Below are 27,657 nucleotides of genomic sequence, written 5' to 3'. Positions count from 1 at the left end.
CTACTGGGAGGACAGATGATCTCTCTTTATGCCTTCGATAAGCTGCAGCAGTTGCCATTAAAATCCATCTAAGCTGTTTTATTAAGTTGTTACTCTGCTCAGTGAATAGCTGCCAACTTCAGGCTGAAAAGAAAGTATGTTCAGATTTGTTCCCATGTCACATGGAAGAACAGTTCAGTGAAAAATCACATTACTAGCTTTATCAAACTGTTTTTCAATAGGGGTGTGTGTGTGTGAGAGAGAGGGAGGGAGGGAGAGATGTCTGTTTTCTGTTCCTGGTCATGCCTTAAAGCAGCTGTTGGCTCATTTAATGTGAAAAAAATATTAAAAGAGAGGAGAAGATGCTTCCGTTCCAAATGTCAGTGTTTATATATCAACAAAGATTAAATCTGAGGGTTCAGTGTGGATTTGTTACAGTAAATTTAAGAACATTAATTGGGAAAGCCAGGGAACACGCACAGTATCTGGTAATTGTTGCACATTAACAAGGAGGATTTGGGAAATGTGCATAAATTTATACACATAATTAATTGCAGTTAACTGTAGTTTACGACAAAGATAAAATTAAAACAAATTCTATCAGGAATATAGTTGTTGTATGGAGTTGTACGCATCAATGAATGTGTGCACTATCCAAAAGATGTGTTTCATTTCTCCCACAATGGAGGATATTGCTATTTGTGCTATTAACAGCACAATTCAATTCTATTCATGTCTACTCAGAAGTAGGTGCATGTAGGATTGCCACCCAGTGCAGGCATACTCTCTAGCATATCATGTTAATATGCTCACATGTTGGTTATTCTGCACATTCTCCAGCTATTCTCATTCACTGGGGCTAATATTAACTCCACTTAAACTTGCATATATAAATATTTGCGTGTGCATAATAAGATATCGAGGTGTGCTTCTTTCCTTAATTTTTTCTATGCCCGTCACGCTTTGGTTAACTAAACTAGATTTGCATTTTAACAACCCTGAAGTGAACTTCTGCCATTCTTTTGACTTGGACACTCTGTGTTGCTCATCCATCATCCTGTCTTTGGCCACACCAGGCTACTGGCTCTATAACCATTTGAAGAAACCATCCGACTGTGAACAACACAGCTGGCAACAGCCATTTTTTCTTCCACACCACTGGCAGCATTGTCTGGCTATGGTAACTAAAGTTAACATCCATAACGGGCAGTTTCTTTTGTGCTGGGTACTTGTAGGCCTGCCTCAACGCAGCTTAGCAGGCACACCTGCCGAGCGGAAGGGGGAAAGAGGAAGACCACACCCACACCATCCATTTAAAGCACCCTTGTAACCACTTCAACAGTCGTGGCTTCCCCCAAAATGTCTGGGGAACTGTAGTTGGTTAAGGGTGCTGGTCTCACAAAGCTACAGTTCTCAGCACCCTTTAATAAACTACCATTCCTAGGATTATCCATGTCTGTTGAAAGTGGCGTGAGAGTGCTTTCAATGGATGGCGTAGATGTGACCACAGCTACAAAATGATTACTAGAAAACATAAGGCGCGATGAAACTCTCAGGAAGTAAGCATCAGTTCTGTTGGTGATGTGGTATTTTCTAAATCAAACTATTTGAAGTCAGTTCCCCATACCTATTCAGGATTGAATTTGGAAGTCGAGGGCCTTATTTTGGAATGTATAAAAGAGGCACAACTTGATTTAGGCTGCTATCCCTAGCCCAAACGATATCCTCTCAAAGGTAAATCCTGTTGGGTTGTAGTCAACGTTAGTCTTACTCCAAGTAGACCCATTCAAATTAATGAACACAACTAGCTTAAGTTCGTTCATTACAATGGGCCTAGCCAGTTGGATAAATCCCATTTAATTTAATGGGACTTACTCCCAGGTAACCCTTTTCTCCTTAGACTGCAGTTGGGTGCATGCTTAATCTAGGAATAAGTCCCATTAAATTCATTTGGGCTCACCTCTGAGTAGACATGGATAGGGTTACATTGTTAGGTCCACCATTTTAGACCAGAGTAGAACACCCAACAAGATGCAACGTTTCTTAGTGTCTTGCTCCCAGTTCTGGGAATATTGGATTCAGAATCATTTATGATGGAAGGGAACTTTATTACATGTTTTCTTTTGGTGTATTTGTATCCCTACTCTCTCAAATGAGCCTGGAGGTGATGTAGCCCTCATTTTCTCCTCAGGACAGCCTTGTGAGTGAGGTCAATACTTGAATTCAGGTTTATGGTCAAGCAGGGATTTCTCAGGGCTAGGCTTTTGTATGGGGAGAAACCCAAGGCAAGCCAGGAAGCAGAATCATAGAATTGTAGAGTTGGAAGGGACCCTGAGGAACATCTGGTCCAACATCCTACGATACAGGAATATGCAGCTGTCCCATACGGGGACTGAACCTGCAATCTTGGCATTATCAGCAACATGCTCTAACCAACTGAGCTGCTGAAGCAGCAGGGCATGTTATTGGTTGGGACCAAAGAACAAGTCGAAGGCAAATTGGGGGCAGGCCTGAGGTGTAAGCCAAGATGCAGCAGGAAGCAGAACTGAAGACTAATTGAGGAGGCAGGATCAGGCACAACAGGAAGGCTTATTTGCTTCTTCCTGCCCAGGAAAATCCAGTGGTTGGATGGAGTCAGGAAAGTTCTTCACTGGGAAAGCTGCAATAAATAATAATAATAATAATAATAATAATAAAAGTTTATTTATATCCCGCCGTCCCCAGCCGAAGCCTGGCTCAGAGCGGCTAACAACAGTAAAATAATACAGCATTCTAAAATCAATTCATTATAAAATCAGTTCAAATCAAATTAATGGCAACCATTGGGCTAGAGTTTTGTGAGGATTACAGAAGGAGGGGGTCAGGCTGTGCCTTGGCCAAAGGCCTGGTGGAACAGCTCTGTCTTGCAGGCCCTGCAGAAAGATGTCAAGTCCCGCAGGGCCATAGTCTCTTGCGACAGAGCGTTCCACCAGATCGGGGCCACGGCCAAAAAAGCCCTGGCTCTGGTTGAGGCCAGCCTAACCTCCCTGTGGCCTGGGACCTCCAAGATGCTTTTGTTTGAAGACCGTAAGGTCCTCTGTGGGTCAAACCAGGAGAGGCGGTCCCGTAGGTACAAGGGTCCTAGGCCATATAGGGCTTTAAACGTTAAACCCAACACCTTAAACCTGATCCTGTACTCCACCAGGAGCCAGTGCAGCTAGTATAGCACTGGGTGTTCAGCTGCGGTTCAGTATTTCACCACACAGGGCAGCCACACACAAATCTTGCAGTCTCTGATATCATCTCTCCCTGCTGCAAGTCAGATATTCTTTTTCTGATTTGGGTGTAACAGAGTTAATATGCTGGACTTCCAGCAGGAGAGCCAGCTTAGCCCTGCAACTGTGGGTTCCTGGCACATTGGTGCCATGCAGCGTGCATGGCCCTGGTACCAAAATTTGTGGGTGCCCGGCCCCTTCGTGGGGAATTTTGTGGGTGCTCAGTCACCCAAGGCCCCAAGGAGTTGGCACCTATGACTTCCAGTAGGCGGCTCGCTTTTACTTACCAGTAGGGTGTGGAGATTGGCTCAGTGCAAACTCGCCAGCAAAGCCAATCTGGTGCATTTGCACCACATCAATCTCCCTGCCAATTTACTCCTAACCCTTACAGTAACCAGCAGTGATCCACCTGCTAGGAAGCTAGCATAGCATCCCTGCCCCATTCCAGTGAGGCACTCTGGGGATGTATGTATTACCAAGCCATAGTTTAGCAGTGCATGAGTCCGGTCCCTGCTCCCCTCTCCTTTGGTAAGGCCATGAAGAGCTGATAAGCATCAGCATCCATTTTAAACTAACCACAGTTGGTTGTTTTGTCTAAACCCAGACCAATAGTTAGTTTTAATTCCGGTTTATCCAAACAAGCCAAGATCATAACCAGCATTTTAAAGTTGGCCTGTTTGGATAAGTTGTTTCATTCTGGTTCAGACACAGCAACAAACTGTGGTTAGTTGAAACCAGAAGCAGATGCTTCCAGTCTCCTTGAGGATGTTCCCAAAGGCTTCTTCATGTATTACTGAACTTCAGTTTAGCTTTCTGTCTGATTCAGTCCTTGGGGAGTTCATGTCAAAAAAGAATTAGCTTCAGTTCCAATTCATCCTCTCCAAAAAGATATTTGTTCCAATTCAAGTCCCTGTCCTGCCCTCCAAAAAGGAGCTAATTTTATTCCAGTTCAATTTGATTCCCAATTCATTCATGTGGTCCTCAGCAATTTTTTCAGCTCTTTGAATTTTTCAAGCTGCTCTGCTATACTTCAGAAGATTAAGGAGGCATCAAAACACACCCACGGTGTAATGTGAGCAATTGTTTTATCTCCTCCCCCCATATATTACAATATTTAAGCTTAATCGTCAGCATTACTTGTCAGGTTGCTAAAACTTGTAAATGCAATGGCCACAATCAGACACAGAGTTAAGCATGATGAAGACTCTCGATTTATAAATATTGAATTGAATTAGAAATCAGCCAAAGTTCCACCGAAAAGGAACTTAATTCATGTTCAGTTCATTCAGAAATTATAGAAAATTAAACTTTCAGGTGTAATCCAGAGATGTTTGAACCAGTGAATTAATTTCTCTGAGTTAATTGGAAGTGAACTGATAGGAATGCTTCCACAGTCTGCTTTGGCTTCCCCTTTTAACAACACAAGTTGTAAAGCACTTTAGGAAAATTACTACTTGGAATTAAGGTGTATGTTGGAAGAAACCAAATTAAACCTGAGAACATTGGTTTTACTGTTTCTGGATTTAGGACGTTGAGTGTCCTATATGAAAAAAGGAAAAAAGTTAATTACTGCATTTAGCTTTTCAATATACCATTCACAAGCCTGATCCATTGTAAAATTGGGTCTAAACTAGTTTAGGCCCATTGAATTAAGCCATAAACTTAACCAACCAAATAGCTGGTATGCTGCAATGGTTCTGGTGTTTGTGCTTAGAGGTAGAAGCCCCAAATTCAAACAACCCCTACTCAGCCATGAAGTGGCTCCTTCATGTTACCCAAAATTTATTTTGTACCGACAGTATCCCAAGTGCTCTACAAAAGCTGGAAACTTCCCTGTTGAGAGGGCTCAAAACCTTTGTTAAACAAATGGAACAAGGCAAGAAGTTTGGGGAAATGAAAGTAAACAGGTCAGGAAATAAATCTTTAAAATGAACCGATCCATTTACAACCAAGCCGTGAGGTCTTAACTGGTTTATTTAACTGAATTGGAAACGAACAAACTGCTGCCACTGGATCGCAATTCTAAGAGCTGCTTCATGAGTTTGCACCGAATGTCCAGGTCAAGATATAATGTAGGTCCTACAGAACCTCAGATGATTGCATTCCCCCAACAAACGCCACCCGTACAAGCTCTGAGAAGCTGTGATGTGTTGCAGTTCCTGTGTAGCCAATTCACTGTATTGCATATGCATTTATTTTGGGAAGGAAGGAGTTGGGTTACAGAGCAGATGCACTGCATGCAGAAAAGTCCCAGTTGCAGTCTCCCGCACTCCAAGGGTTGTTGCTTCACCCTCCAGATGTTGCTAGTGTTGCTAGATGTTGCTAGCAACACCCTCCAGATGTTGCTAGACTCCAACTCCCCTTGCCAACATGCTATGGGTCAAGGATGCTGAGAGCTGAAATCCAGGAGTGTCTGGAGGACCACAAGTGCCCCACCTCTGCTCTAAAGGGTCTTGTTGGCAGGTGAGGACCCTGCCTGAGATCCTGCAGAGCTACTGCCAGTACTGAACTAGAGAGATTTACAGACCTCCTAAGAGGCACTTGCTTTGGCTCTAAGGCAGGTAGGGATGGGGAAACCTTTGATTCTCCAGATGATGTTAGACTACAACTTCCATCACCCCTGACCACTGGCCATGCTGGCTGGAAGTGATGGGAGCTATATAGCTGACAATATCTGAAATGTCAGAGGTTCCTTACCTCTGATCCTAGTATAATTCCTTGAGTTAGGTACAAGAGAAGCTGCTAGGCAGTGGCGTAGCGTGGGGGGTGCAGGGGGGGCCGACCGCACCGGGCGCAACACCTGGGGGGGGCGCGTTTGCACTCGCAGCTCTCTGCCCCTACTAAAATCTACGGGTTAGGGGGCGCAAATTACTTGCCTTGCCCCGGGTGCTGACAACCCACGCTACGCCACTGCTGCTAGGGCTGGGCGATATATCAATATATTGTCCAGAACCAGTCTCAAGTCCATATTGTGATAATCGGTTTCATCATTTTTTACCTGGCAATATATTGTGAATCATGGTGTGTGTGTGTGTGTGTGTGTACATGTGTGCGCTACACAAAAAAACACAATGTGGGATAAGTAAGTAAGTAAATTTTTATTTATACCCCGCCCTCCCCGGCCAAGACCGGGCTCAGGGTGGCTAACATCAAATATCAAATACATTAAAACACAATCAAACAATTGATTAAAATATAGCTTTAAAATTAGAATCAGGATACAATTAAATGACTGCCCACGAATTACAACCATAGTCCCAAGGCCCTGGTCTCCTGCGATAGAGCGTTCCACCAGGCTGGGGCCAAAGCTAAAAAGGCCTTGGCCCTGGTTGAGGCCAGTTTAACCTCCTTGAGGCCCGGGACCTCCAGCCAGCCAATGCCTCTACATTGCTCCATCCTTATTTCAGATATTGTTATATATTAGCATATCGTGATGTTTAGCTGGTGATTTATCACAATGCTGAAAGCGAGAGGTGGACACTGAGGTCCAGCTCCCAGGGCCTTCTGGCGGTTCCCTCACTGCGAGAAGCCAAGTTACAGGGAACCAGGCAGAGGGCCTTCTCGGTAGTGGCACCCGCCCTGTGGAACGCCCTCCCACCAGACATCAAAGAGAACAACAACTACCAGACTTTTAGAAGACATCTGAAGGCAGCCCTGTTTAGGGAGGCTTTTAATGTTTGATGCATTACTGTATTTTAATATTTTGTTGGAAGCCGCCCAGAGTGGCTGGGGAAGCCCAGCCAGAAGGGCGGGGTATAAATAAATTATTATTATTATTATTATTATTATTATTGCAATCGTGGTTTTTAACGTTAAATAGGTGTTATTAACATGAGACACCAGAGGGCGCTGCAGAGCAGCTAGCCAACGTCAATGGGAAAATGCATTGAACGTTATATAATTGTATGTTTAATAACGTTTAACTGGTCAATGTAGATCCAGCCTAGATATCGCCCAGCCCTAGAAGCTGCCTTATATCAAGTCAGAGCATTAGTCCATCTGGCTCAATATTATGTATCCTTGAGCAGCAGCGTCTCTCAAAGCAGGGGTCTTTTACAGCTCTACCCAGAGACACCTGAAATTGAACCTGAAACCTTTTGCATGCAAAGCATAGACTCAACCACTGAGTTATGGCTGTAGCATGTGAATAGTCCTCTCCATTCCTGCAGTCAACTTGTTGAGAGGCTGGGCAACTTAAAAATAAAACAAAAAATAAATATGTATTTCTTTTTTAAAAATCAAAACAATTCATTATATTGTTCTTGTCATGTTGCCATGGGAACAAAGGATTATTATCTCTAAGAACAATGTAAAAATCCAAATTAATGACACTGGAAATGACCCAAACAGGCAGGTGACATTTGGATTGTGCCTAAATGTTTACAGATTAAATTGGCCCCTCGGAAGCTTTGATTAATACATTTAACACAGCACAATTACCCTCGGACTTTTTGACCTTGGCAATATTAATGCATCATATTTGCCTGCATAAAACCCCCCTCGGTCAGTGGCTAGTTGCTGAAAGATGAGCTCTTCCCTCTCTCCCGCTGTTTGCATTATTTTTATTATTATCAATCAGATCCACAGTCCAGTTAAGCAGTAGGTACTTAGAATTAAGCCGGCTCAAAGGCCGTGGAACTAAATCAGCTTGAATGCAAATAATAGACCACACTGCAGTAGGCTGCCTTTTCTCTCTCCATTTGTTTTTCTTTTTAAAAAACCGTCAAAGTCATGCCACTCATTTCTTTTCTTCGAAAGGAATAATTTTGTCAGCCGGTCCTGCTGCGTTTCCCCAAGCAATAATGTCCTGGAACAGATTCCAGGTCCTGTGTCTGGTAAGCCTGTGAAGCAAATGGTCCTTAAGACATTTGCCAAGAGGACCTCTGCATATGGGCGATATCAGGCACTCCTTTCTGTCACCTTGGCACTTGAAAGATCCACAGCAGATCCTTTCCACCCTATCCCTGAGGGGAAACTAGCAAAATCCAGCTCTCTTCTCTTCTCAGGAAGTAGAACCAATGAACAACGTGAAGAATGCAGACTTAACAGCTGCAATATTGCTCACACTATGCAGGTCAGTGTTTCCCAAAGTTGGGTCTCCAGCTGGTTTTTTTGGACTACAACTCCCATCATCCCTGATCACTGCTCCTGCTAGCTAGGGCTGATGGGAGTTGTAGTCCAAAAACAGATGGAGACCCAAGTTTGGGAAACAGTGCTCTATTCCAACAACCCAATGTGGCCGTTAGGCCATGTCCACAAATTCCCAACTTTTAGGGAATGTCACTAATGTATGAACTACAGTACAGTGGTACCTTGGGTTAAGTACTTAATTCGTTCCGGAGGTCTGTTCTTAACCTGAAACTATTCTTAACCTGAAGCACCACTTTAGCTAATAGGGCCTCCTGCTGCCGCCGCGCTGCCGGAGCACGATTTCTGTTCTCATCCTGAAGCAAAGTTCTTAACCCGAGGTACAATTTTTGGGTTAGCGGAGTCTGTAACTTGAAGCATATGTAGCCCGAGCTACCACTGTACAGTCATACCTCTTGTTACGTTCGGTTCAGGTTACGTCTTTTCAGGTTGTGTCCCACGGCGACCCGGAACTACTGGAAAGGGTTACTTCCGGGTTTCACACACTCGCAGACGCGCAAAATGATGTCATGCGCATGCACAGAAGCGGCGAATCACGACCCACGCATGCGCAGATGCGGGTTGCTTTCCTTTCAGTTTGCAAACGGGGCTCCGGAACGGATCCCGTTTGCAACCAGAGGTACCACTGTATTACCACAGGGCAGAGAACGCATCAGCCTCATTTATGCCATGACCTGGCCTGGATAAATAGTTGCGCTTGGGGATACAGATGGAGCAGTCAGAGGCATTAATGTGTCTGCATACCAGCTGCTGAAAGCTGCAGGAGGGACAAGTGCTCTTGTGCTTAGGCCCTGCTTGTAGGTTTACCGCAGGCACCTGGTTGGCCACTGTGAGGATACTGGAATGGATGAGCCATCAACCTGATCCAGCAGACCCATATGTGGCCAAGCAGCCTACTTCAGAGATGCTGGCCCTCTGTTGGATGACTGTCTAGTTGAAAGATGCCCTAAGAAGGGAAGCAAGAGGTGTTTTGGAAGTTGCCCATCAACAGTTTAACTCCTGAACACAGGACTAGGCAGGCACACCAGTCACCTGGCCAACAGACTTCCCACCATGGTGAGATGTCTTGCATTTCTGTTTGAAGTCTAGTAATTAATTCTTAAGTTTGCATCCATGCATAGAAGTTAGCACATGCAAATTTTATGTCTTGCCCCTTTGTTGTCATCTTTTGTGATGCATTTCCTCTTTTGTGCGGTGGGGTCATGCGTAAGTGACCGCTCACCCATTTTGAGCCAAACTGTCTCATGTAGAGCTTGGGTTGGCAGTGAGGTTCCCAAGAGTTTTAAACCTCAAGATTGTTCCTGAATTGGGATGAAGCCAAATTTTTGAACGGGTGGGTTCTGAATATCACGAGGAGGCCTTCTGCCTTGAATGGGCTGTTGCGGTGCTTCCGAGTTCCTCCCTCGACAACTAAGGGTTGTGAGCTTGTTGTACAATCACCTTCCCTTCTGCACCCGCTAAACTCTTAACGTTAAGGCTTGGAAGTCAAGGTCTTCATGGTTCTCTAGCAAGAATAGCCATTTATTATTTTATCAGCAGTTTTTCTGTTGCAAGAAGCACTCAGTGTGGTTTCAAAAATGTTGAGTAAAATTATTAGAGCAACAACAAATGCTCGTTACAAATGTGTGTGTATGTGTATATATATATTAGCATTAGCATTAGTGCAATCATCTTAGTACAATTGTATTAGTGCAATCGTCTGCATTTTTACTCAGAAGTAAAACCCTACTGCATTCAAGGGGGCATATGATTGGTGCTGAAATGTCCATAACTATGGGTTAAACAGTGTCAATGTTTGAAGGAGGTGAGAGGTCCACGCACTCATCGCTCATCTGGACTTTAGCAAAAGTATGCAGGTCAGCTGTTCCCAACCTGGTGGCCTCCAGATGTTTCACATTACTGCCCGCAACATCCCAGACCAGGCATCCCCAACCTTCAGTCCTCCAGATGTTTTGGATTCCCATCATCCCTGACCACTGGTCCTGTTAGCTAGGGATCATCGGGGTTGTAGGCCAAAACATCTGGAGGGCTGCAGGTTGGGGATGCCTGTCCCAGACCATTGGCTATACTGGCTGGGGACTGATGGGATTTGGAGTCCAACCCTTGCTTTATGACCTTAAGGCAAGGGAAGGGTTTAGAGATTGCAGTGAAACCAGAGATGTAGTTGGGGAACAAGAGAAGGTTTAAGAGCAGTGGATCATTAGGAGGCGAGGGAAAATGCTAGACTCTGAAAAATTGCACATCTTAAAAGAGAATCCTATAATGAAGACAGTTAATAGTGTTAGGGACCCAATAAAATACCCTCCTTCCCCTCCGTTCGTTAAGAGTTAAAGCTGGGTTAAAAATTAAGGCAAGAATATAATTTACTGTACCTGCCTTCACATTTATAACAGCACTGAAATAATAACAGCTTGGACACACAGAGACCCAAGAGAGAACAGGCTTGGCATTGTTCTTAAGTGGCACATTCACTCCCTAGGACTGGATAATCAGCAAGCCAGCAAAGGCTCGCTTTCCACTGCTGGTTGACTGCCAGCTTTGGCACGGGACGCAGAGGTAGCTGGTCTCTGTTATTTTTCCACCTGAAGAAAGAGATCTGTGGGAGGAGGAGGTGGGGGGTGTGTGAAAACAGTGGAAAAATCTGTGAAGGGAAAAAAAGAGCCCAGTTTCAGGTGATCCATAAAAGGAACAATAAAAAATCTTCTGCCTCTCAGACTCTAATGGTTTTCTTCAGGTTGCAGAGAGATCAGCTGCTGGGCGGTAATTTCTTGGCTCCGATATGTGTGCATATCAGAAATGAAAAATGAGACATTTCTTAATTCTTTGTTAATGGTGGGCTGGTGCACACGTGCAGCAGAACGAGCTGTTCCCGTTTCATAGGGGTTTTTTTTAATTGCTTTTGTGTTTGTTTGTTTAAAAAATCAGCTCCTTGCAAGTAGAAAATGAGCGTGCAGGTCACAGACTAGAAGAAGAAGAAGAAGAGTTGGATTTGATATCCCGCCTTTCACTCCCTTTAAGGAGTCTCAAAGCGGCTAACATTCTCCTTTCCCTTCCTCCCCCACAACAAACACTCTGTGAGGTGAGTGGGGCTGAGAGACTTCAGAGAAATGAGACTGGCCCAAGGTCACCTAGCAGCTGCATGTGGAGGAGCGGAGACTCGAACCCGGTTCCCCAGATTACGAGACTCTTAACCACTACACCACACTGGACTAGGCAGACCTTTCTCCTTGATGTACGTACTAGATTATTATTTCTTTAAGGGTGTTTGGTGGGGAGGGTAAACAAGAATAATGTAGCAATTAGAAGTGTCCAACTGAAGCCAGAAGTGGTACAGTCCATTACACCACCTCATTTTGCTACACAGAATCATGGAATTGTAGAGTTGCAAGGGACCCCATGGAGCATCTAGTCTAACCCGCTGCAATGCAGGAATATTCAGCTGTCCCATAAGGGGATCAAACCGGCTACCTTGGCATCATCAGCACCACGCTCTAACCAACTGAGCTATCCAGGCTCCACATGTGTAGAATGTGGCTTAATAATAGGAGGTGACTTGCAGATATTTTAACCACATGACTTTTGGTAATCTTGGACAACGCTGATCAAATTACACATTTTGCAGCTTAATTATATTTCCAGCAGGGGTCAAGCTGAAAGGTTTTGATGCTTGCTTTTTTTCCTTCTTTTTTAAAGATGGAGATTTCAAAGATGTGTCGCTGAAAAGTGTTTTATTTTCCCCATCCAGAAGCACAAAATCTTGCAGTCGTGGCCATGAACGACCCGATTGCATCACCTCTTAGTTTATGGAATTTTTTTTTTTTCAGTAACAGACGAAGCAGAGCTTGTTACTAATGTGTCTTTTATGAGTTGCTTTTACAGTGGTTGAGCAAACCATTCTAAGCCTGCTTCGTCTGCTTTCATTGTCAAGTCTAGACCTTTTAAAGCCTGTGCTGCTTTTTAGAAAGTTTTTTGTTTCTTTTTTTGCATTGCATCAGAGTGAATGAGAACTTACCCAGGATAAAGACCAGATCAGAGAATAAGAAGAAACCTTTCTTGGACCCTACCTGTCCTGTACAAGGCTGCTACCTATGCATTGCTGCTGTTCAGGTGCTAACTACTGATAGACACCTTGAGGCCTCTCACCTCCCTTGTTACAATTATTCAGCTTTAAAGCAGATTTACACTGGATGCTCTGCAAACAGATGTCTTCAGCAGAGCAAGTGTAGGGAACCTTTTTCAGCCAGAGGGACGCATTCCCTTCTTTGCAAGCTGCTGGGGGCCATGTGCCATTGAGGATGGGGCCACAGGCAAAAGTGGGTGAGGCAACAGCTATGGATTTTAGCTGTTAGCCTATGTACAGTAGGCTAGTATCTAAATACACCCCACCATCCTCCAGCCAGGCAAGAGTTCAGTTCAGTTCACTTTTAATTTGTATACAGTGGTACCTCAGGTTAAGTGCTTAATTTGTTCCGGAGGTCCATACTTAACCTGAAACTGTTCTTAACCTGAAGCACCACTTTAACTAATGGGGCCTCCGGCTGCTGCCATGCCGCCAGAACATGATTTCTGTTCTCATCCTGAAGCAAAGTTCTTAACCTGAAGCACTATTTCTGGGTTAGTGGAGTCTGTAACATGAAGCGTATGTAACCTGAAGCATATGTAACCCGAGGTACCACTGTACTGCCTTTCCATATTACCACACGCAAGGCGGTTCACAAGCTGAAGAAACCCCCCCAAAATAAAATAAAAAAAAACACAGCAGATATTGCACAATTCATAACAATCTGACCCAATACAAAAAGTTGCAATATAAACTTTAAAACATACAACTTATATCAGATAAAGCAATATTCAATAAGCCATTAGAATATAATGGTAAACAGTAAAATTAAATGTCATCAAATAATAATGAAGCAGTTTACACTTAACAATTGCAATAAATAATATAATAAACAAACAAACTATGAACAATAAAAATAACAGCAAGTCTCGATGCATAATTACATACAAGACCATGTAAAAGGACTGTGTAAATTACTCAGTTACGTACAAGACCATGTAAAAGGATCAAAATTGAGAAACAAAGACTCGCAACTTTATAAAATTGTTTTCTGAACTCCTCTTCTCTCTTCCCAGCTGCTTCTGCTATTCTTAAAGGCATGGTCAGAGAAAGGCTGCTGGGTCTGGAGGGTGGGGCAAAGCAGGTGGGAAAAGCCATTGCCTGGTGGCCAGCACAAAGTCACAGTTCTTCACACATTGCAGTCAGGCAAAAACTCTGAAGGGAGGGTGTTGTCTGCATGGAGCTTCTGGCTTGGAGGGCCACATTTGGTCCACGGGCTCAAGGCTCCCCACCCCTAAAATTGAGGACTATCCTCCTCTGTGAAGTAGGGCACATTGCCACCCCTCTGTACATAGAAAACTAGCGTGTTAGCAAGTTGGTTTCAGCCTAATTAACACACCGTTTTCTACAACCAGCCAGAAGCAATCCAGGAAAAACCTTTACCATTTGATCCTACTGTAGGTGCAAAATGACCTTGAAGGTTGCAAACAAGGAGGAAGGGTTTATTCCTAGCATTTCCCCTCATTAAAATAATAAGACTGTTGCATCATGGGACATGTTCCTATGATGCTGTAGTGCTTTTATGATGTAACTGGAGAGACAGAAACGGGGAACCAGAGACCAGGGGGAAATGACTTGCGGAGGGGAAGACCTTGGGATTAAATCCAAAGCAAAATAATGGAAAAGTTAATAGGATGCAGATATCATAATGACCTTATAACCTCAGACAACAGGGCTTGTGAATTCATCCGGGATGGAAAGAAAGCAGGCCAGCAACGTTCTGTTTTGTCAAACCACGAGAGGTTTAACAGTCAATCACTCTTTACAGGGAACTCGGGGAATTGTAGCTCTTAGCTAACAAGTCTCCGCACTCTTGAACTAAAGTTCCCAGGATTCTTTCAGGAAAAGCATGACTGGTTAAAATGGTATAATAATGCTTTAAATGTATGGTGTGGATGCACCGTAGCAATCCCACCTTTGCAGACTTTTTATTATTATTATTAATAATAATAATTATTATTATTAATAATAATAATAATAATAACAACAACAGAGCGGAGCAAACATTTCCCGCTGTAGCAATTGTGTGGGCAAGGCGTTCAGACCAGTACAAAATGCGTTTGCAAATGCACAGTCCCAAAGTTAAAGAAAAAAACAAAAACCACACAGTAGCAAATGTAATAATGTGATCCAAATGCCCGGCGCTCGGCTAGAAAGAAATGTTCTCCTGCCATTATGTGAAAATTTAGCGTGATTGGAACAGCGCCTGCATTTGATTAGGCAATTTTTTTAAAAAAAGAAAATGTAAGAGTCTTTACATTTGAGGGCTATGCTGCAAAACAATTGCTCAGTCTGTGTTGTAAAATTGGTTTTGCCTTTCCCTGACTTCCATGTTTTTATTGCACTTTGTCTCAGATGAGAAATATGAGATGTCCACATGGCAGATTAATGCCTTTTGATGTAAAACAGTAAATAAGAGTGACGGTGCAAACAAATGCTTCTAAAGTTTTAATCTTCTTTGAGCAAGGAGAGACCGTGAAACGCTCGCAGCAGAAGCTGTTTTCCAGCACGAAAGAAGCATTTGCAGATCCGTTATTGCAGCACATTAGCTAATTGTTTCACAATTAAAAGCAATATAGTGTGCTAAATTTGAATCTGGTACCCTGACCCCATGAGACCAGCTTATGCCACAATGTTGTTGATTCAGATATGATTCTGGTCACATCCATACCACACAATTAAAACAGTATTGAACCACTTTAAATGGGCATGGCTTCCCCCAAAGAACCCTGGAAACTGAAGTTTGCTAAAGGTGCTGAGAGTTCTTAGGAGACCCCTATTCTCCTCAGAGAGCTTCAGTTCCTAGAGTAGTTTTAACAACCAGTCCTTCTTCCCAGGAAAGTCTCTCCATTGGATTTCACGCAGATCCGAACGTTGTGATTCTGTTCTCAGTAGTTTAAACATATCAAAATACATATATACATATTAGTAGAGATTAATACGGAAACTATATGGGACGCGGGTGGCGCTGTGGGTTAAACTACAGAGCCTAGGACTTGCCGATCAGAAGGTCGACGGTTTGAATCCCCGTGACCGGGTGAGCTCCCGTTGCTCGGTCCCAGCTCCTGCCAACCTAGCAGTTCGAAAGCACAAAGTGCAAGTAGATAAATAGGTACCGCTCCAGCGGGAAGGTAAATGGCATTTCTGTGTGCTGCTCTGGTTCGCCAGAAGCGACTTAGTCATGCTGGCCACATGACCTGGAAGCTGTACGCTGGCTCCCTCGGCCAATAAAGCGAGATGAGTGCCGCAACCCCAGAGTCGTCCACGACTGGACCTAATGGTCAGGGGTCCCTTTACCTTTAATATGGAAACTAGATGGAATTGTTAGCAAAATCATGTAATAGAAGAATGGTCCTTGGCCAGGATGGAAGTGATTCCTCCTTGCTCCCAGAAGATTTTATCCCCACAACAACGCTGTGAGGTAGCTTCTCAACTCCTATCAGCTTCAGCCAGCATGACTAATGGTCAGAGTCCGCCAACGTCCCGAGGGCCACAGGTTCTACATTCCTGGGCCAAGAGATAAAACAGACTTGCCCAGCATCACCCCATGAGATTTATGGCTCAGAGTCCTTCCAGGTTTTTGTTTCCATACTGGCTCTCGGGATTAAATGGTGTTAATGTTATAGCGGCTGAGAGCATGTGTATTTTGCACAAATCAATATATCGTGGGAGAGGGTGCTTTCTCAACCAGAGAACCAAAATAACTCGTCACAGCTATTGTCAATTAAATTTGAGAAGGTGGCTGGTTCCCATTTAGCAACCAGCCAGATTTTACTGGAAGTCAGAGTGCAATGGTGAAAATATTCTTCACCCCCATTGTCTGATTTACAGAGGTATACTGGGCATTCCACTTTTTCATTGTCACATTGAATAGCTAGTGCTAGGGTGTGGCCATATTTACTCTTACCTGGGAGTAAGCTACATTGAAAATAATGGATCCTAGAGCTGGAAAAAGCCCCAAAGTTCCAAGGGTGGAGAACCACAGGACCTCAGGACCTCATCTGGTCCACAGGACTCTCCTTAGACCATATTCCTCTCCCCAGGTCTCACTAGCGCTGCCTGGCTAGCATGTATCATTGCAGCCTGATATTGCTGCTTCCTGGCCTGGATGGAGAGGGCTGTGTTTAAAAACTGGCACACAGATAATTTTTGCATTTTTTGCTCTGCCCATTTATGTCACTCTCTCCCGACACTTAACATGTGGCCCCTGGAAGATTGTCCCAAAAGGAATGTGGCCCTTAGACTGGAAATGGTTCCACACCCTGACGATGCAAGAAGCCCACAACTGTGGTATCCTTGATAGCAGGGCTGGGCAGTATTTCCATATATCTCCTGAAACCGATTTGAAGTTCAGAGCGTGATAACGGTTTCAGAATTTTTGAGCAGGTAATACATTGCATCTGAAACTCCCTCCAGCGCCAGGAGTGTTCCGCAAGCCAGTGTGGCAAGCGGGCTTGCTCAGCTGTGGGGCTGGGTAATATCTCTCAGCTGCTTCTTCCTCCTCCCTAATAATAATAATAATAATAATTTTGTTATTTATGCCCTGCCCATCTGGCTGTGTTCACCCAGCCACTCTGGGCAGCTTACAGCACATAAAAAATCGTAAAACATTAAACCTTTAAAATTTCCCGATACATGGTTCCCCTCAGGTGTCTTCTAGAAGTCAGATGGTTGTTTATTTCCTTGACATCTGATGGGAGGGCGTTCCACAGGGCGGGTGCCACTACCGAGAAGACCCTCTGCCTGGTTCCCTACCTTATTTCATCCTTAAGGAGGCAGAAGGAAATAAGGTGGAGAGGAAGAAGCAGCCAAGATACATTTCAGACATTGTGATATATCAGTATATTTCGATATTTAGCTGGTGATATATCACGATGTTGAAAACCAGATACCACCCAGCCCTACTTGATAGGTGTGCACCCACCCTTTGCTTAATCATGAATACCTTCTGAGGCAGCCTCTCAAACAACTTGTACCACCAGGAAGTTCTCTCTAACGTCTGCACATACGGGATTGCACTGTTATTCTCCGTACATTTGTCTGATCCATTTTATAGCCTCAAGAGATTCACAACAGTTAGACAGAGAAGCCTGAAAACCACATTCATCGGCACCCCACCCCATGCCTTAGGTTTCCCACAACTGCATTAACACATCCCCTGGAAGAGTTTGGTTGAGATCAAAGTTCCTTCTAATCTAGGCCTCAGAACCAGTGGCCCTTCAGATGCTTCCTAGACTGCTACTCCCATCGCCCCTTGACCATTGGCCATACTGACTGGGGCTGATGGGAGTTGGAGTCCAGCAGGATCTGGAGGGCTACAAGCTCCCCATTCCTGTTCTAATCCCTGGAAGTAATGGGAGAGCTGGTGCCGAGCGTCCTTTCCCTAGTTGTTTACTGCAGCTAAAGGTAAAGGGACCCCGGACAGTTAGAACCAGTTGCGGACGACTCTGGGGTTGCAGCACTCATCTCGCTTTACTGGCCGAGGGAGCTGGCATACAGCTTCCGGGTCATGTGGCCAGCATGACAAAGCCGCTTCTGGCGAACCAGAGCAGTGCACAGAAACACCGTTTACCTTACCGCCGGAGCGGTACCTATTTACTTGCACTTTGATGTGCTTTTGAGTTGCTAGGTTGGCAGGAGCAGGGACCAAGCAACAGGAGCTCACCCCATCGCGGGGATTCGAACCGCCAACCTTCTGGTCGTCAAGCCCTAGGCTCTGTGGTTTAACCCACAGCATGGTCATATTCCTGTTCCAAGCATTGTCTTCTGAGCAGAAGCTCTCCAGGGTCTTAGATGTCGGTCCTTCTTGCCATCTGTTTCCTGAGCCTTCTAAGAGCCAGTGTGGTGTAGTGGTTAAGAGCGGCAGACTCGTAATCTGGTGAACCGGGTTTGCTTCCCCGCTCCTCCACATGCAGCTGCTGGGTGACCTTGGGCTAGTCACACTTCTCTGAAGTCTCTCAGCCTCACTCACCTCACAGAGTGTTTGTTGTGGGGGAGGAAGGGAAAGGAGAATGTTAGCCGCTTTGAGACTCCTTCGGGTAGTGATAAAGCGGGATATCAAATCCAAACTCTTCTTCTTCTTCTAACAAGAGGAGCCAGGGACTGAACACAGGACCTTCTCCATGCAAACCCATGGGTGCTGCCCCTTGAGCCATGCAATCTCCTATTGTTGCTCTGATCCAGTTCAGTTTCAGGGCTCATGTAGACATGTCATCCACTGTTATCTGGGCAGCACCCGTTGTGTGATTAAATGCAAGGCCCCCAGACCCCCAGGAGTTGTCATTATGTCTTCTGGAGTGGAGTGAAGGGCGAGGCTTGTGAAAACGCAGCATACATAGGCTTGAACTTCCATTGTGTTCATCTGGGGCTCACGGAGTGCCTCTAATGCAAAAAATAAAATAAAAATGACATAATGATCTGAGGGGCGCAGTGTGAGGCAGTCAGTTTAAATTAACAGTATATAGACCTGTCAGGATAGTTAATCAGAAGCCTGCATAAACAACGGTACCTTGCACTTTGTCCTAGAAACCCGGCGAGAGCGGAGACCCTGGCAAACTGTCAAGAGCAGCTTTGTCCCGCAGGAGTGATATAAAACAGAGAGGACTTTTGACAGTAGATTTATCCGTGGAAACAAAAGGCTGCTTTCGGCTGGAAGATTTTTCACTTCGCCCCGGCAAAAGAAGGAGGGGGGTTGGCGGTGGTAGGGATGGGATGGGAAAACGGAGCAAAATGGACCTGTCAAAAAATGAATTTTAAATCAATTTAATTGAAGCCATCACTTATGGTTTAGGATGGTGCCTCGGTTTCCTTTCCAGCTGGAGCGGAGTATTTTTATTTATTTATTTTACCACAAGAGACTTCTTGTCCTCAAAGTGTGTCTAATCAAGCAGTGAGTATTTGCATCATTAAAAGTCACCCTATCCGCTTCCAAGCGTTCTGTCAGCTTGTAGGAGGGATTGTGGGGAGGGGGGAGAGAGAGAGAGAGAGAGAGAGAGAGAGAGAGATGTAGTGCTCTCCCAGAAAAGTTAAAAGCTTGCAAATAACTGAAGCCAATTAAGATCAAAGCTGTGATATTCAGTAGTAGTTTCATTATAAACCTTTTTTTTTAAAAAAAAAAATGATAAATGAAACCACAACAACTTTGAAACAGATCAAGAGGTGTTAATACATAGCTCTTTTTTGTTATTCTTTAAAGCTTGCGCAGTATCTTAAAGCAACAGATTGCTTATTTGCTCCTTATCATGGGCAGAGTCCCCCCCCCCACGGAATTGTCGGCGTTAAAAAAAACCACAACAACCCATGTTCTGAGTAATTTAGGAGCTAGCGGATTAAAAGCTTTCATTTACATGCAAAATGTACATTTGTTAGTAGGGAGGCCAACTTAAGGCGGTACAATAATTTATCGGACCCTACAGAGTTGCCAACTGTGCCTTGGCAAAGAAAGAAAGAAAGAAAGAAATCGGAAGGTGTGGTTTTTCGCCTGGTGAATTTCAAGCCTCCTACCTCCAGGGGGAACTTTCCATTTCCACTTGCAGGAAAAGGAGCTCCTGAATATTTCTTGTGAAGCTGTTGCCATTCTTAGAGTGCAAAGGACATGGATGGCCACTCAGGCCAGGTCTATATCTGCCAAGGCAGGAAGCACCCCTCTTGCCATTGGTCCTCACAGTAGTCGTGCACAGACTGTGAGCCTTGGAAAACACCCAGTGCTCAATTCCATTCTGCACATCGTTAGGAATTCTTGGTAGTGGTGGGCAAGTGATCTTTCAAGGAGGCTTGAACATGATCACAACATGATCACATGATCTCAGCATTCTCCAAGATGCTCTGTGGAAACCACTGCTTTCGACTACAACCTTTTGCAGTAGGAGAGGAAGAAGACTGTGATTCCTAAGCAACAATACCCCCTTCCACCCACTTCTGAACCAGCTCCAAATAGATAGGTGGTAGCCTTGCAAAGGATCCCTAACAATTTCTTTGGGAGGCAAATGTGGAGGGGGGCATTCTGGGCTATAGATATATATATATATTGCACAAACCAGAACATACAGGGTATTTCTGTTGTGCATATAACTTCTTCCTACATATACAGGATCATTTTCCATAGCTGTCTAGAAGTTGAATTTATTCACTAAGTTTGTGAGTGTTGCTGCTACTCCTCCAACCACTACTCAGCTATTTCATACCTCATAACTAATTTGAAAGGCACGACAGACTGCAAATTAAACAAAGGCCCATGTGCTTTATTTCCCTCCCTCTCTTTCCACTCACTCCTGAGTCCTCTTTTTGGGAACGTCGCTATTCCTGTTTCACTCAGACCGTGCCAGGATCTATTAACAAACAAAAACTTAAGAGCTAGGCGATATTTGTGGATCAGTTCCTCTTGCTGAGGGCCCTTGAGGATTTCGCATTTACCAGGTTAGGAATGAGGAATCTGTGGCCTTCCAAATGTTTTTGGATTCCCAGCTCTAGTAGCAGGGAGCCGAGGGGAAGAAGAGACATCATCTCTAAGGGTCAATCTGAGAACTCTGGCAGGTTGGATGTGGTCCATAGGCTGCCTAATGAAGAATGAAGGATGGTCTTCTGTAGCCTCTGCCCAACTAATGTTGTGCTGTAATCCAAGATTGATCAACGGTAATCGCAATAGCCCTGCAGCTAATGGTGTGAGTCATTGTCTTGTTTATAGATTTCCCCAACCAGTTGACCCAGGGGATCTGTACCCTGGTGTGAATAATAGCTAGTTTGAATGATGAGTCCACTTTGTTTCTGTTGTTGTTGTTTTTAATGATATTTATTAAAATTTCAGAAACAAAAAATTACATAGTTAAAGATAAAAGAGACAAGAGAAAATATAGAAAAAAGGGAAAAAACATACAAAATACAAAGTATAGAAATTTTTTTAAAAAACACTTAAAAACAAATTAATCCTTCTGTATCTTACATTTCATTTCCTTGCTTCCCTGACCTCCTCTCACCTCCCTTTTTTGTATTCCAGTTCAATTGGTTAATTCAGCAATTCCTTTCCCTCTTTGTTTTTGTCTTAGTCCTTTAACTTAATATATTATAGCTTTAGATTCTCACCTATTAACCATCCATTTTTACATACACCTTTATTCCACTTCGTTTCTGTATGGCAAGTATGGACCTTCCTCACTGTTGTAAGTTATGCATTTTTGTTGATGTCCAGACCATTCACAGAGTGGTGTTGTGGTTAGAGTAGGAGACCAAGGTTTGAATCCTCACTTGGCCACAAAGCCGGGTGACATTTGGGGCAGTCACAGTCTCTCGGCCCAACCTGCTTTGTTGTAAGAATAAAATGGGGAAGGGGGGAGAGTTATGTTGCACTACCATGATATCTTGGATGAAAGGTATAAATGTGGATATAAATGTGTTTTATTAATTTGGATGTAACAGTCCTAGTGGCAGTGATTAAAAACATTTTCTTCAGAATAGTCCTGCTAAAATTAATGGAAATGATCTAATATAAGTAGATCATGTCTTACAACCTACCATTAGTTAGGGTTCATTCAACTCCAGTGATATGCAGAAGGATTCGTGGAGCTTAGTATATGTGAAACCCAGTTCCATTGTCCTAGCCCCAAACATCTGCTTGTTCAAATTCTGGCCAGATCTGTGAGACTGTCATTCCTTCAAAATCACTAGTTGCTTGCTTCAACTGAAAGTCTGTTGTACATCTGTTTTACTCATAGTTGGGTTGCATCATTGGTGGTTTTGTTTAAATAGGACTTGTTGCAGTTCCTGCAATAATGTGAGTTGCTTGCTTCGGTGAAAGGTCCTGATCATATGTGTATTTTGTTCAGTGTTGCATTGCACCGTTGGTTTTGCAGTCTTAGGCAAAAGTTGTTGCCATTCCTTCAATAGCATGAGTTGCTTGCTTCTCCTGGCCTCATGGGTGTTTCACTCATAAATGAGAACCCTCGTTGGTGTCACAGTACAATTTCTGTTTAAGACTATGATATAAGTTTCTGTTGGGATACTGCCGGGGAGACAAAGTCCATCATGGCCCCCAAGCTGCCTCCGGACGTCCATCGATCTCCCGTAGACACGCAGTATCAGCAATTAGTGACACGAGCTCCAGAAATAGCCTGCCACATTCCAGAGCCGATGCACGCTCTATCAGCAGATAATGCACAGCGAAAGATGCACGCAGGAGAGTATTATTTACAAGTTTATTCAGCGTTGGTCAGAGCAAAGAAAACATGACTGCCAGCTTCAGTGTCTCTGACACAGAGAGAACGAAAGCAAAAGACACAACAGAAACATCCTGTGAACAGGAAATACGCAGACTCTGTGACTCACAAAGCCTGCTCCCTTTTAAGGTGGAACGGAAATATCCTAACAGTTTCCAGGTTGGTTGACCCAGTATTCTTCATAGCTTATTGTGTAAAGTAGCTGGTTTTCAATGTGACCAATATTCCACAGAAACGTTGGTAGATTTGTGCAAAAGAAAAATACTTTTGCAGATGTGCAAAAACTGCGAAAAAGGGGAATGCAGAATTGTGGCAATATCAGATGTTGATTTATATAAGTGTTACATAAACAAATTAATTGAAATACTATAATTTTGGAATGGCCACAAGTATATTGGAATCAGTCGTGAAAATGATGGCGTTGCATTCATTATTAATACTACTACAGTGGTACCTTGGTTTAAGAACAGCTTAGTTTATAAGCAACTTGCATTAAGAACGCTGCAAACCCGGAAGTAGGTCTTTTGGTTTGTGAACTTTGCCTTGGATTAAGAACATGTTCTGCTTCCTGTTGAGTGTGTTCCATTTGTAAATTGAGTCCCCCACTGCTATGGGAAAGCACGCTTTGGTTTAAGAACGGACTTCCGGAACGGATTAAGTTCGTAAACCAAGGTACCACTGTACTACTGTTTCACATAAATATTATTCGCACATAAATGTAGAAGTCTCCAAGTGACTTGCAGAATAATTCGAAGCATGCCCTAAAATCAGAAAAAGAAACATGTTTTACAATAAAAGCCATACGGTGATCAATGAAACAAGCAGCAGCTGAAACTTAAACAGCAAAACTAATCATCAGTAGACAGCAAAATCTTCATAAGCCATCAGATGTCTGGGAGAAGAGATAAGTTTTTAGCTAGAACTGGAAGGATATTAATGATGGCACCAGGCGGACCTCACTGGAGAGAGCCTGCCACAAGTGAGGATTCACCACTGAAGAGCTCTCTTCATTTCCACCACCCTCTGAACCTCAGAGGGGGCACCCTGGGAAGAGCCTCAGATGAAAATTGAAGGGTCCTCGTAGGTTCACATTGGTAGAGGTGCTCTGAAGCTACACAGAACTACACAGGAATAGTAAGTTACGGCCCAGATGACCTAATTCAGAGACGGACAAAAATGATGGGCTTGATAAAAGACTAGGTAGAACAAAATAGACACTGTCAACCTTGACATATGAGAAGGGAGGGAAGAGACTCCAGTGCCTCAGTTGCTTTAGCAAGTTTTCCTAGTTCTTTGAAGTCATGACTTAGAGGAGAGCACAGAATGTAAATTTTACATTAGCACAGTACACCACTGTGCACATAAACATGTCTCTATATCCTTCATTCAGGCAAGCAAGAGGCATAATTGGAGCTCAAGGACTCATTCCCGCCAGGCAAAAATGCTCAGGGTAAGAAGCAGGTCCTTTGAGGGGTGTAGCCTAGCAAAGGAGGTGTGGCCTCAGGAGAGCTTAAAGGGACAGGTAGCTGTTGCATGTGACCCCACCCCCAGGTCTGAAGTTCTTCATCCTTGTCTTAAGCATTACTTCTATGAAACGATTGAAACAGACTGCTCAACCATATTGCAAATAAGCTAAAGAAAGATACAGATGAGCAAGTTGGTGATCAATAGTCTGGAAATGCTTGTATAAATTTTTTTAAGTCTTCAATTGCCAGTGGAAACATACTAGCGAAGGTTTCCATCAGATATCCAGGGCAGGAATATTGTATTATAATCGTGGTTATTACTATTATTAATCAGGCACCTTTGCTGTACTGTTTTCAATGCATGCTAAAACTTATTTTGTTTAGGCAACCATACCCAGACAAACTTTATGATGTACATTTGTCAATTTTATTCTGTCTGTCTATATTTGATACATGTTTTAGTGTCTACTTAATTTTAAAGTTTTATTTTATTGGCAGTTTCTTATTGCTAAGCCACACCTCCCCCATCCCATTCCTGGCTAGTTCACTTCAAAAATTACATAATTAACCCTTAAGCTACAAACGGAATGATCCATGCTGTTGCACTTCCAAAAAATGTAACCTATGCTCTCTAGTGCAGGGGTTGGCAGTGCCATGCCTGTGGGCACACGTGGGCCTGCAGAGATGTTCCTTGGTGCCTGCAGGGTATCTGTCCCACTCCTCCCCCCCCCCACTGAAATTAGGCTTGAAAGAAGCATTATTCTGTATAAAGTGGGATGCCTACAACAGTTTTTCCACTTTGTAAATGTGCACACAGACCCAAAAAGCATGGTGGCCCTCTTCACTAGTGCCTCAGCAACAATTTGCTCCAATTCGAGGGTGGACAAGCTTGTTACTTAACAGATCAAGTAGGCTAATCTGGATAGACTCTGAGCAGATTTCTTCCTGTTCATTTTCGCGCCTTATCCCGCCCCCCACCAACCAAAAAAAGCTAACATAAATTACAGGACAGGGTTTGCAGACTTAATCTGGCTCAGATCAGACTTTTTCATCTCCTGCACTGGGCAAGATCTTTCTTCTCTGCAGTTATAGGCACTTTCCTTGACAGAATGAGAGAGCAAAAGGTGAGAGTTATTTAAAAGGGATTACCAGGAATAAAAAGATCTCACCTTCATGTTCCCATGAAATTTTTTGCCTTTGTTGCAGGTTTTTCTTCCACTCAGGAGGTCTTTAATGAGAGTGTGCCAGGATGTGTTCTCTGAGGTCAGGTCCTTGCCACTAGTGAGCTCAGAGACAAACATGTTCTCAAAGTAATTCTCTTAGAGATTTAACAACTTAAGGCTGCATTGCTTTTCAAAGAGGGCCACATGATTCTGGGAAATTGAAGACATTCTTGCAATGAAAATAGTATCTAAAAGGGGTTCGAGGAGCTGCTGGGCCTCAAGAAGGGACTCTGGGCGACTCAATGGTTTGCTCAGCGGAATTGTGAAGTATTCCATCTATTCACCAAGTCAGAATTGCAACAGCAGGCAGAGAGAGAGAGAGAGAGAGAGAGAGAGAGAGAGAGAGAGAGAGAGATTCTCAGTGGCTGCATTCTTAGTTTTCTTTCCCAGAGACTTGCCAAAGTCTGAGCCTCTGCATCTCTTTTCATTCAAGCTGACAGAACATAAGAAAAGCCCCACAGAATCAGGCCATAGTCCCATCATGTTCCGCACCTTGTTCTTACAGTGGCTAATCAGATGCCTAGGTGAAGCCCACAAGCAGAGCCCAAGGGCAACAGTGCTTTTCCTACCTACAACTTGCATGCACTTAGGATGCAATCCTATGCATGTCTTAAGATTTCATTGGGATCAGTGGTCAGTTCATGCAATGGCAGCTTGACTGTGCTCCTGGTACTGCATACATCTACCACTGCTCATAGGAAAGGGAACATTCATGTAATATACAGTACACCATAAAGCTAAAGGTAAAGGGACCCCTTACCATTAGGTCCAGTCGTGACCAACTCTGGGGTTGCGGCGCTCATCTCGCTTTATTGGCCGAGGGAGCCAGCGTACAGCTTCCGGGTCATGTGGCCAGCATGACTAAGCTGCTTCTGGCGAATGAGAGCAGCGCACGGAAACACCGTTTACCTTCCCGCCGGAGCTGTACCTATTTATCTACTTGCACTTTGATGTGCTTTCGAACTGCTAGGTTGGCAGGAGCAGGGACCGAGCAACGGGAGCTCACCCCGTCGCAGGGATTTGAACCGACAACCTTCTGATCAGCAAGTCCTAGGCTCTGTGGTTTAACCCACAGCGCCACCCACGTCCCTTACAGTACACCATATTTGCCCTCAAATCCCAGTTTTTATTTTCCTGTAAACCTCCCTGGGTTCAGTCGTTATGTAAAATGCTGTAATAAAATGGCATCATTTGAACTCGTTTGGCTTCTGTCAAACCTGTTTTGCAGGGGTCTTTTTCTCTGACTTGATAATTTATCCATTGCAATCAGAACATGCGCAAAATGGTGACCGAATGTGTATGAAATGCTTTCGTGAGGCTGTTGTCCCAGCCTTCTTGATGGCAGCAATGGAGCGCTGTCCAATTGCAGTGATAAGAACCTGGCATATGCAGGCATGAATTCATTCCGTGGAACTTTACCATCTGACTCTCTGGCCGCAGTGTACAGAAGTGCGCCCCACCAACTGTTCCAATGTCAGTCAACCAATTTATACAGCTCTCAAGGGCAAGAAGAGCAACTCGCAATCCATAAGTGTGGTTAACTCAGAGAAGATCAATTGGTTCTTCTCTGATGTCTGCTGATTTTCTGTTTATTCGAAACAAATGACTCCAGGACTTAACTTGAAAGGTTACTCTTTTGGATGGCGGTTTGGAATTCTTATCCGAATTACCTTATTGGTAGGTTTGTCAGTGGTACAGCAGTTTGATCATAACCATCTAATGACCTCCATGGTTGTTCAAGGATTTGAACCTCAAAAAGATCTCCCAGGAGGGATCAAATGAGAAGTCCATTTAGTCTAGCACGCTGCCTATTACCCAGATATTCCTGGGAAAATCGCAACCCATCAGTTGTTGTTGTTGTAGTTGTTGTTGATATCCTGTCTTTCCCCCAAGAAGCCCCAAAGTGGAATACCTGGTTCTTTACATCTGCATTTTATCCACACAACAGCTCTGTGTGGTTGGTTAGGCAGAGAGACAGTGACCTGCCCAAGGTCATAATAACACCATGGAAGATAGCTGTGGCTGAAAAATCAACTCCTCAAATGAGGCTACTAGAGGAACAAGATAAACCTTGGACAGCAGCTGGAGGAGGAGGAGGAGGAGAGGATGAAGAAAGAGCTGTGATTACCAATGAAAGAAGAGCGGCAGATGAAATTACTGGACTATGCCAAATTGACAGGGAAAATTCAGAACCAACAGGACCAGACATTCCTGAAAGACTGGAATAAATTTATGTTCTATTTGAAAGACAACTGTAAA

At 43.9% G+C, this 27,657-nt stretch overlaps 1 protein-coding gene across 12 annotated transcripts in view; it reads left to right on the top strand.

The window, feature by feature from the left end:
* The window catches only part of SEMA6D (semaphorin 6D), a 423,500-nt gene that overhangs the window by 347,622 nt on the left and 48,221 nt on the right, over positions 1–27,657 (top strand). The window contains exon 1 of one of the 12 annotated variants that reach the window (XM_080980320.1): positions 19,133–19,390. The exons of the other annotated variants lie outside the window; for them this stretch is intronic. The gene's annotated coding sequence lies outside the window, so the exon portion shown is untranslated. Of the gene's footprint in view, positions 1–19,132; positions 19,391–27,657 lie in introns of those variants that run through there. 12 annotated transcript variants of the gene reach the window in all.

The sequence above is a fragment of the Podarcis pityusensis genome (genome assembly GCF_964106645.2).
Source record: "Podarcis pityusensis genome assembly, chromosome: 14".
In the NCBI taxonomy this organism is placed as follows: domain Eukaryota; kingdom Metazoa; phylum Chordata; class Lepidosauria; order Squamata; family Lacertidae; genus Podarcis; species Podarcis pityusensis.
Note: the sequence above shows the minus strand (reverse complement) of the source record. Positions and strands in the feature narration are given on the sequence as shown.